The following is a 10,535-nucleotide window of genomic DNA, read 5'->3' as shown; positions in this document are numbered from 1 at the left end:
TGGGTGGCCAGAGGAGTGAGGTGGCCCCACAGGAAAGCTGTCCTGACTAATCAAACCCACCCCTCTTAGCAAGATGGTTCCTGAATTTTCTCAGAGGATGTTGGAGGCTAGCAAGGTGTGCTGGTGCTATGGGTAAAGCACTGAGCAAATCCCTAATAAGTTCAGCTGGGCCTCACTATCATGAGCTCTGTGCTGCTCCTGCTGGAAGAGGTGTTGGTCTGAGGGTAGGAAAAGGCAGTTTTGGGAGCAAGATTTTGAGGAGACTCCTGAGGCATTGAGGCCTAATTATAAAAAATGGGTAAGATGTGTGGAGGGGAAACTAAAAAGGAAATAACCTACAGGAATTATAGGTTCCTTGGGTCTGAGATGTGACTGGACAAGGTTGTTGCTTGCATGAGGTTAGTAGGAATATATGTCCTTTCTCTAGGAGGTTTTTGCAAGCATAAAGTTTAGAAGTTGCTGAAGGACTGTTAGAGTTGACAGCTGAAATTTATTGAGAGGATAAGTGAGTTTGAGGCAGATTCTGATTAAGGCTCCAAATGCTGTGAAGTCATCAAGAGGAATTTATTGCACATGGGTAAAAAAAATAATTGAGCTTTCTCACAGATGAGCAGAACATGGAGAAGCAGAAAGTACTGGTCTTCTCTCCCCCTAGAAAAGCATTGCAGTAATCAAGGGGGTTGCTTTGGCAGGAAAGAGTAAAGAGATTCACAAGTGGAGAAACAATTCCCTGTTTTAGCATCAAAGTCTTCCAGTGAGCCCTGTAGGAGAGGAAAGTCTGCCTTGAGAGGAAGCAAATTAAACATTTGTCAACTGTGAAAAATACAGGAAAAACTACTGAGCTCTGCAACAGGACTGTCATCTCCACAGAGACAAGAAACCCCTGTACTGGGAGCTAAAGGGCTGTTCAAACATCTCCATTTCTCCAACTGTACTCAAGTGGACAGCAATAACTTTGCTATTGATAAATGCCTGCAAGTATCAGTATGTCTTATCCATCTGTAGAAAATCCTCAGAGGACCAGAGACTATGATGTCCTTTATTTGGTAAGTTTAATCTGTGAGGAGCAGTGAATTTGGCTGTAGTTAAAGAGCTGTGAGGAATCAGGTTTGACTCTCCTACTGTCAGTTGTGTAGTATAAGATCCTTTTAAATGGTTGAGCTCTCTGAGGTATCTTTGTTTCCATGCTGTGTTATGTGCACATATGTATATGTGTGTGTGGTCTTTCTTGCGTGTATTGCACAACTATGAAACATGGTTATTTAGCAGATTACCTCTTATGATTTCTTCCTATCCATTTTCTAAAAGAGCAGAGCAGTGATATACTAGGCAGAGCATAGTCAGAAGCTGTTTGTGCAGCACAAGGCAACTTGACATAGTTTTTTGGAGACTCCTTGTACCTTATTATGTGGTAAAATGAGTGCAGAAATGGAATCCTGATGGTCCTGAGCATTGCTCCTTAGTGCTGCCACCAACCCCACGCATATGTCAGGGTGGTTTCCCTTGAACCATGACATGTGGGGGGTTTTTGTCCAGATAAAAGGGTTGGATGTTTACAGTTTATGTTATTCAAACATAACACTGTTAATTAGAAATCATGGGAAACAGAGGAAGACCTGGTTACATCAATTATTAACATCAGAACCAAATTATGCTCTAATAATAAAACAGGTTGTACTATAAGCAGAGGAAATAATGAAGCATAGTTTCCAACAAGCACCTGAGGCTAAAACCCAAGTCTAGGGATAAAGGTGAGCAAAACTTAATTAAATCCATTAAACACCAGATAAAATACACTTGCAGCACCCAGAACAGGCACAGAGAAGTTGCCTTCGATGACTGGACTACAGCAGCACTCATCTTCCTCTGGTCCTTCTGGTCTGACAGAGGTTGGCAACACATTCCCACCTCAGAAGAGCTTGTAATCTGGTGGCACAACTTGAGAGGTGCAGGTTGAAATTCCCATGAGCAAGGAGGGGAATGGGAGCTTTGTGTCCTGTGGTCTCACTAAGTATGCTAAGCCCTAGACTGTTGTATATATAGAGCACCCTTCTCCATTTCTTTTCCCTCTGGCTGTGCTTCAAAAGAACTCATAGTCAAGGACTGTGAGTTGTGAAGATCCAGCATCCTGGAAGCATGCCTAGGACTTGGAATGCTGACCAAACTGGAGTCCTGGGAGCCCAGGCCAAGCAATACAGAGTTTCTGCATCATGATTCGGATGTGAGCTGCTTGGCTCTCTCAGAGCACTCCCAGGGATTATCGATACCTAAAAGTTTATAGGACAACTGAGCAGGAGGATTGCAATTTTAGACTGGAGTGTCTTAATCCCATTTCAAGCAGTTAAATGCTTTGGATATAGATACTAATATGACAGAAGAGGAAAAAAAAAGGAAGAAAGCTGTAAACAAATAATTGAATACAGATTCAGGGAGAAAGAGTGTTCATTTTTCTTTTGCTTCTTTAGATGTGTGGTGGGTGCTGGCTTTGTTATGTAGTTACCTATTAAAAAAAAAAAAAGTAACACTGAGTTCAGCAGCAGTGCTAATTACCTGCATAACCACATGACCCCTCTGGGCTAATGATAGTCCTAAACCCATGTTATCTTTTAATAGCTAAGCTGATTAAACTAGCACAGAGGAAAAACAAGTTAGAGAATTGCCTTCATGGTACTTCTCCTAGGAAAATTAAGGTGCTTTCCAAGCGTGCAAAGTGCATGTAACGTGTCATTTTCCAACCAGCCAAGATATAGCTGCCTAGTAACTACTGAGTTCACATTTCTGTGGAACTGTAGCACAGGACTGAAAGAGATGATAGAAACAGGCTGGATCACACAGGCAAACTTGTGAATACAGGGAATAGTCATCTATAATCAGGTGCATGTCATAGCAGCAGTTGCAATTTATTTTTGCCTTAAGCTTTCCTCTCCCTTTTATTTCTTTTCCTTCAATTCTACCAGAAAAGGGTGTGTCATCCCCCCAAACTGGTCAAGATGGAAACTTGTACAGGGTTTAAGTACTGCAACCTTAAGGCAAACTCTGGTTTTACCCCTTGTCCACTGGGTGGGAAGAAACAGAGGAAAGAGATCATGTTTCCCTGTTTAAAGGCCAGAAAGGACAGCTATGATGAGCTAGCCCATCCTTTGGTAGCTACTATGATTAAATGAGCACAGGAAAAATGAGGTAGAGAAATTATCTTCACAGTACTTCTAGGAAAATGAAGATGTTTTCTTTATCTTGGCCCCCTTCTCTTCCTATCTCTTCTAACTGGCTGTCTTCATAGTATGGTACATGTATGCAAACATGAGAAGCACTAGTCAAGTGGATTAAGTTCCTAAAACATGTACATGATTGCAGCCATGTAGTTCCAACATCTGAGACAGCGAATGCCTTGCAAAGACATCATGACCTGCTTGGGTGGTGCTGTTTGAACCTTTTTATGTTGAGAGACACAGCACACCAAAGACCATAACCTCAGAAGTATTTGCAAGTGTCTGTCTTCCAAGGACTCACAAAGGCATCAACAGGAGTTAGTACTTAGGCTTGAGAATCTAGGCCTAAATAATGTGCCTGAGGCTTCTGAAAAAAACCCTGGAATTAATTTTCTATCTGTCCAAGCCTTGTACCCAGGTAATAAGAGCATTTCTGCTTTTCTTGGGTTGTTACATTTTAAGAGATTTTTTTGTTTCAGTACTTTTTGTTAACCTCTCCTCCTATGTGACTGTATATAAGTACATGCGGGTTAAAATACATTTAAAATTAGATAATCTTAATAGCTGTATATGGTGTGTTAGAGGAACTGTGTGTACTTGGAGGATTTCTGTCAGGCTTTCAAGGCTCAGTTTTATTCCTGCTGTATTACTTGGCTTTGTTTGTACATTGATGTAGTGTCAATTTTCAAATCCTACACCACCCCCCAGGCAGAAATAGGTGACCTACTTTTCAGCCCTGACATCTGTTAACTGTAGCCCATGCCTCCCTCTGTACTTTAACCCCTCCCTCCCTTCCTGCAGAGCATTTGCAGTCTCCCAGCCCTTCCAGGGAGCTGCTTAGAGCTGGGGAGACCCCTCCACAGCGACAGGCAGATAATCCAGAAGGCAATGCTGGAGCAGGAGTGCACACATGACATCAGAGAGGGTTGCCACTGTGCCACAGAAGGTCACCCCAAAGCCATCCAGGCCCAGGTACCTTCTAAAAAGTCCTGGGGTACCTCACCTTCCCCTCATGCTGGTGACTAAGCCAGGCCTCCTGCTTCTGGACCTGCAGCATCACTGGACAAATTTCCCTGGGGGATCTGAATGCAGCCCTTTGGCAGCCACAGGTGCCATCTGAGCCCAGGCCTGACTCAGCAGAGAGCAGTGGTGAGCTGGGGTGACCAGGTGGGAGCCCCAGGCGCTTATGGCTTCCCACAGCAGTGGGAGAGCACCCACTCCCCTCCCTCCTCCCCACCCAGGCTCCCTGCACCAAGGCTGCTGTGGGTCAAGAGAGGTGTCAGGGGAACAGGAGAGGGCCACAGGGGTGTCTGCAGCCTGGGAACGAGGAAGGGCTCTCCTTGCCTGTTTTGCCAATTATTAGGCCTAGCATAAAGATGGACCAATAACCAAATTGTATTTGATACAAAAGGGTCAGTACATGGGTGAGCGCTGGGGGTACAAACAAGTCAGTCAGATTATACATAGTCCACATCAATCCCACTGACCCCAACAACAACACTGCACAACCAACAATGGGTGGAATAATGGTGACGTGCAGTCTGCCATAGAAGGGATGGGAGACAACCGAGCCAACAAGCCAAACACATAAGACCAAGGAAGCCACACACTGAATCTCTACACAGCCACGTTTACAAAAGCCAGACCTGACTGGAGCCCGGTCCCAGGGAGGCGGGAGGTCCTTCCCCAACAGGGAACTCTGCACAGGGCATCCACCTCACAGACAGACACTGCCCCTGACTGCAAGGGGTCCCAGCTTTTATCCCTCAGTGGGACACCTGGCCTTGGGTTACTGAATGCAGACCCCTGGGGCTCCTTTACCCAATGGCTCTGTCTGCCAGGCCGGCACCACCCTGGAGGGAAGCCTAAAGGCAAACTCACCCCCCCTTGGTGAAGGACTGTGGGAATCACCTGTATGTCAACCTCAATTTGGGGCTTGGGGTTGAAACCCCAGCATTTCACTGCCTGGTTCAGATAAGCCTCCAGACCCTGAGACAGTCTCTGCCTGAGTGGAGGTTCCTGGGCTGGCTTTGAGAGACTTGCTTCTGCACAAATATCTTAGGTGCCCTTTCCTCACGCTGAACAGGGATGCTGTGTTTGCTCGGTGGCAGTCTGGTCAGCAGCACCCATGGGGTAAAACCCAAATATCCTCCTTCTTATGAGTAGAATAGAACAGTTCAGTTGGATGGGACCTACAACAATAATCTAGTCCAACTGCCTGACCACTTTACAGCTGACCAAACGTTAAAGCATGTTATGAAGTTTCCCCATTCAGAATTTTTTGTTTTACAGAGGCAGCTCCCAGAGGCCTCCTCTGCTATCACTGCTCTTCCAAAGCAGTCCCTGAGTGCAGCCTTGCAATATGCTTCAGCACCAGTTTGTCCTGTCCCTGCTAGCCCCTTCCCTGTCCTGTGTTAGCAGGAGCAGCAGTGGTATTTGCTTGTGTTGCTGCTTTTTCAGGCAGTGCCAGTTCCAATGCCCTGGCTCTGGGTGGGGGGTGTCTGTAAGGCTGCCAGGCTCTGGCCTTGCTGCTCCACAGCATTTCTAGGTTTGCGGGGTGATTATTGCACGGTGGTGGGGAGCAGATTCTAAGTGGTACCCAGGTCCTTTGACTTGTTTAGCATGCAAACATGCTTCTAGTTTGGTTAATTTATGCACTGGCTTTATAGACTATATAATATCTCCCGACAAACAGCAGGTGGCATGTTTGGATCGAAAATGTAAGTGCTCTGCCTCAGACTCCGGGGGGCAGGGGAAGATGCACTGGGACTGGGAGAGAACTAATACAGTAGAGATGCCCTTTCACTAATTTTCATCATGACGTCAAGCTGTCACTGAAAAGGTCAGTTCTGGCTGGACAGTCCTTCCTCTTGCACCTGATGGTCTGACAGGAGGGGATGGGTAGCGTTTCCCCCTGCAGAAGCCCAGGTGAAGGTGCTCATGCACCTCAGCTGGTGGGATGGAATGAGAATATGCTCATTTTGCCACTGGAATTTGCCCATGCTAACACACTGCTGTTGCTTTTAGACCTTTGGTGAGGTTTGGTGAAATGCTGCACAATGTACAGAAGGAAAGAACAATAGGATCCCAGAAGTAGACACTGGACTCTAATTACTTATGTGTTCTCATTTAAGTAATGAGTTGAATGCTGCATCCCCATATGCTTTGTGTACAGGGTGTGAGTTCACAGACATTTCAAGCTTCTGATTTCCCATGCAAGGAAGTAGTCTGCAGTTATCTCATTAATTAGAAAAAGAAGGGCCACTCAAAGCAAATCCCTGCCCTCTGGACAGGAGAAACAAAGTGGCTACAGAAATTTGATCTCATTCTTGTTGAAATAAACTCTGGGCTTATGCAACTGCATGATAAACAGCATGGTCTAGAGCAGGCTTTGCTTGGAAATACTACTTGCCATCACCCAGCCCTGAGACTGGTGCTCTCCTGCTCTGTCAACTCCTGCATCAGCCTTGGGTCCCCACAGAGTCATACTCATGTCCCTCAGGCCTGGTCAGCCCTATGCACAAAGTATTCACAAAGGACAGGAGGCTCAGCACAGCCATTTAAGCCTGGCATGGAGCAAAGCTCAAAAAAGGGACAGTATAGAAGTGATGGACAGGGGAATAAATGTACATTTTCTTCCTGAGAATCTGACTTGGCTTGGGGTATATGCAGGAGTTGATTTCAGTTGGACAGTCAAGGAGAGTTAGTTAATTCCTCAGGATTCCCAAGCACTCACATCTAAGCATGTGTAGAAATTATAAATATGTATCTAGAGAGATGTAATATATGTAGAGACATGTACATAATCTCAAAAAAGGGCAATACAGAAGTAACGGACCCAGAAGCAAATGAGTGTGTGTATATATATATATATATATATATGTATATACAGATACCTGTTTTCAACAACACCAAAGGGTCACTTGTCAAAACTGTTTAGACACCAAGCACTAATCAAGAGACATCACTGCTCCTGGCCAAAGAACTAGTCTGTTTGTGGTCAGGTTGGGCACTGGCCTATTTCCTGTTAGAGACAAGCAAAACAAACAGTCTACATGAGAGAAATTATTTCTACCTGCTGACAGCCAGCACGCAGTCTGCAAACAAAAGTATCTCCAAGTGTCTGCACTTATCCTATGGTTGGTGAGAAGAATAAGAGCGAAAGACAAATGTGCTGATGATTCCCTTTACTGTATTCCTTCTTCCTACCAGTGCTAAATCCTCCCCATGTTTCTGCAAACAAAAAGGATCTTTTGTAAAAAGATCCTTTGATCCTTCTGGGCATTTGCCTTTTCCTTATTCTCATCTCTAGATTTCCATACCTTGCATGTTTCCCTCCAAAGAAGAAAATGCAGAGGATGTATTGATTAATTTAGTTCTAAAAACCTGCATTTGTCTCATGATACTAAAGCCAAAGTCAGGCACCAAATTGCTGCTATAGCTACACAGATAACGCTGTGTAGCAGAGATGCTGCTTTCACCAGCAAAAAAAGGTTTTTTTCTGTTATAGATTTTCTAGGCTAAGGAAAATTAGCAATAGCAGCAACATTTTTATTTCCACGGTAGGACTCTATTATAAAAATCTCACCCTGAGAAAAGCTAAACCCACCTTCAGTGTTACTCTGTGAAACCTAGTGCAAAGGGAGGAGGGAGACAGGATCAAAAAGGGCAACTCTGGAGCTGTGTTTCCTTTGGGAAATTAAGTTTGGTGAGCAACGCTTCACAGCACATGACTGTGCCACCTTGTGGCTTTGGTTAGAGCTAAGCTCTAAAGTATTTATATTTTTTGACATAGATGTCTGCCTGTAAATGTCAGATCTAGTGAAACAGCAATAAAATGCCCAGTAGTACTGCCAGAAAGGCAGTAGGAGTCAAGATCAGCTCTAAAACCTTTATATTAGTTCTTCCTGCCATCCCATATTAGTCTGCCCATATGCCCAACTCAACCCACCAGCCTAAACGGAGGGGCAAACACTTGAAATGAGTAGCTGTCTGCTACACTGAAGGCAGAGCAGTTTATTCTTGGTGGTACTTAAACTGAAATCTTCAAGGTGAGAAAATCTTTGGTCACTGCAGCTGTTTTTTTAATAGAAGTCACCTGAAACTTTAGCACCTTGACAGCAGAAGCACCATCACAATCTTCTCTATGCTACTTTTACTCAAGCAAGTGCATCCCTGATGCCCAACTTGCTTGCACCAGCTGGATCCTGCTGCATCTGAGGAGGGCACAGATGGAGAGCTCTTGAAAGAAAAGGCCATCAGCTGTTTCAGTGGCCTTGAGCTTAAAAACTGGAGGGTCCCTAGGACCAAGCTTTGTGCACAGGGCAGGCTGCCTCTGTCCATCTCCATGTCAGATGGAGGAAAGGCCATCAGAAACACATAAGTGATGCAACCTGTAAAGTAAGATCACAGATCCGGATCAATCACAAATGAAGAAGAGCCCTAAGGTCTCTTGGCTTGCAGTGCTACCAAATGGTACTGAACACTCAAAGACCAGTCTCTTCTCTCTGAAATGTGCACTGGCTTGTCCTAAGTAGTGCTGACACACATAAGACTGCCAGGAGGAATTAAACTGCCATTAACTCCTTTTTTTGTTGTTTAGGTAACTAAGCAGCCAGATAGTGAGCAGAGGGCCTGGCTGCCCTTGGCAACTTCAATTACAGAGAGGGAAAGGTAGCAAAAAGGAAAAGCTGCAGCAAAAACAAGCAAACAAAATGACTCCTACACTTCCCTAAGAGGAGGAGGAAATTCTTCATTCGAATTAACTAACTTTAGGAGGAAGAAACCCCACATCAACAGATGCCACCAGGTGTCACAGCCAATGAGGAGAGAAGCTGTGCTCTGACCGTTGAATGTATCTGTCCCACTGCAGCTGAGACTTCAAAAGGTGATGTATGTCAGACCTCACATGTCTTGTGATGTTTAATGATTTACAAAATTTACTGATAAAACTTCCACTTTCAAGTAAGACTCCCACTGGCGCATGTTGACTTCACGCATCTGGTTTCCTCCTCCAGACTGAAAGCCATGCTGGTTTATCAAAGATCATTTGGAACCACGTGTGGGGTTTAAATCCCACCAGTGGACGCTCTCTGTGGTGATCACAAGTTTACTCCTGCTGCTTGTACCAACAGGAAATAGTCCTTCTAACAAGGTGGATGCAGCCTTGATGCAAAAGAAGAAACAATCTTGTTTCTGCATCAGGACTCTGGAGATTGGATTCCATTCCTGGTCTTCCTCTTTTACCTGATCTGGGGCAAATCACTGAACCTCTGTATACCTGTACACCTGCTGAACTACCACATTTGGTCCATGGATGATTGGTTGTAGATTTCTGGCCTAGATAGGTTTTGCCCTGTAACTTGATTTTTGTAAAAAAAAAAATCTGTTCTTTCCTACTCACATGTCTCATTCCCCTCCCTAGTCTTTTAAGTCACTTTTCTATCTCCAGGCATGGGTTTCATATACTATGATGCTAGAGATTTTTGAAATCCAAATCCAAATTCTCACCTCTGTAACTCAGGTATTGCTGACACAGAGACTTCACAAATATGTCATTTGTTGTTAGAACCTGTGAGAGGATACGAGCTATTTTTGCTACAGAATAAAGTTAATTGTGAGTGTTCTTTCAAAGATGAAGTCACTCTACTAAGAAACTCACTATCTAAATACATGCAACTTGCTGACATTATTATCTAGAATGTTAAATGCTTGTAAACAGATTTAAGTAAGTATTTTGGCTGTGTGATCCCAATCTTTGAAATGGGAGAAGTTATGTCTGTTGTAGCAGAACAATTCTGCCATAACTGCAGGCTTGTTCTCAGATGGATGTTATTTGCATATCCTGAGGGACTGTCTGCTTTCTCTAACCTTTGACTTACCTGACTGGTCTTTGAGGAACCTGTCTTATGGACACTCAGGGTCTTTCCTTAGCCTCTTTGATTTATGTCTTGTCCCTAGGCTTTGTTGCACAGTCAGTTCTCTTGTATTCCACAATTACAAACAAACAAAACTAATTATTCTCATAAATCCTTAATCTGTTTTCTAGTAAGTCAGAGACGCACTGAGAACTTTGGAAAATAGGTGATGTGTAAGACTGAGAACTCACTGTTACCTGTCAGACACAGAGTTTCAATCCCAATTCACTTACATTTACGTAAACATCACAGATAGACACTGGCTTTGCAACAAAGACAGAAAGCGGACCAATAAGCAAGAGGCCAGTTTTTATATACAATTTAAGCTGATTGTAACTGAACTGTTGTCACAATAAATGTGACAAATTGTTGATAATACTGAGGATTTCAGTCTTCTAGACACCCAAGA

General features: G+C 44.1%; 1 long non-coding RNA gene across 1 annotated transcript; it reads left to right on the top strand.

Annotated features, from left to right (window-relative positions):
• Positions 1–319: 319 nt before the first annotated feature.
• LOC113481141 lies at positions 320–9,165 on the top strand. The gene is made up of 3 exons (XR_003398609.1): positions 320–1,046; positions 5,905–6,051; positions 8,812–9,165. It is a non-coding gene; the product is annotated as an uncharacterized LOC113481141 (long non-coding RNA).
• Positions 9,166–10,535: the final 1,370 nt, after the last annotated feature.

This window comes from Athene cunicularia (genome assembly GCF_003259725.1).
Source record: "Athene cunicularia isolate RWA chromosome 5 unlocalized genomic scaffold, athCun1 chr5_part2, whole genome shotgun sequence".
Classification (NCBI taxonomy): Eukaryota; Metazoa; Chordata; class Aves; order Strigiformes; family Strigidae; genus Athene; species Athene cunicularia.
Note: the sequence above shows the minus strand (reverse complement) of the source record. Positions and strands in the feature narration are given on the sequence as shown.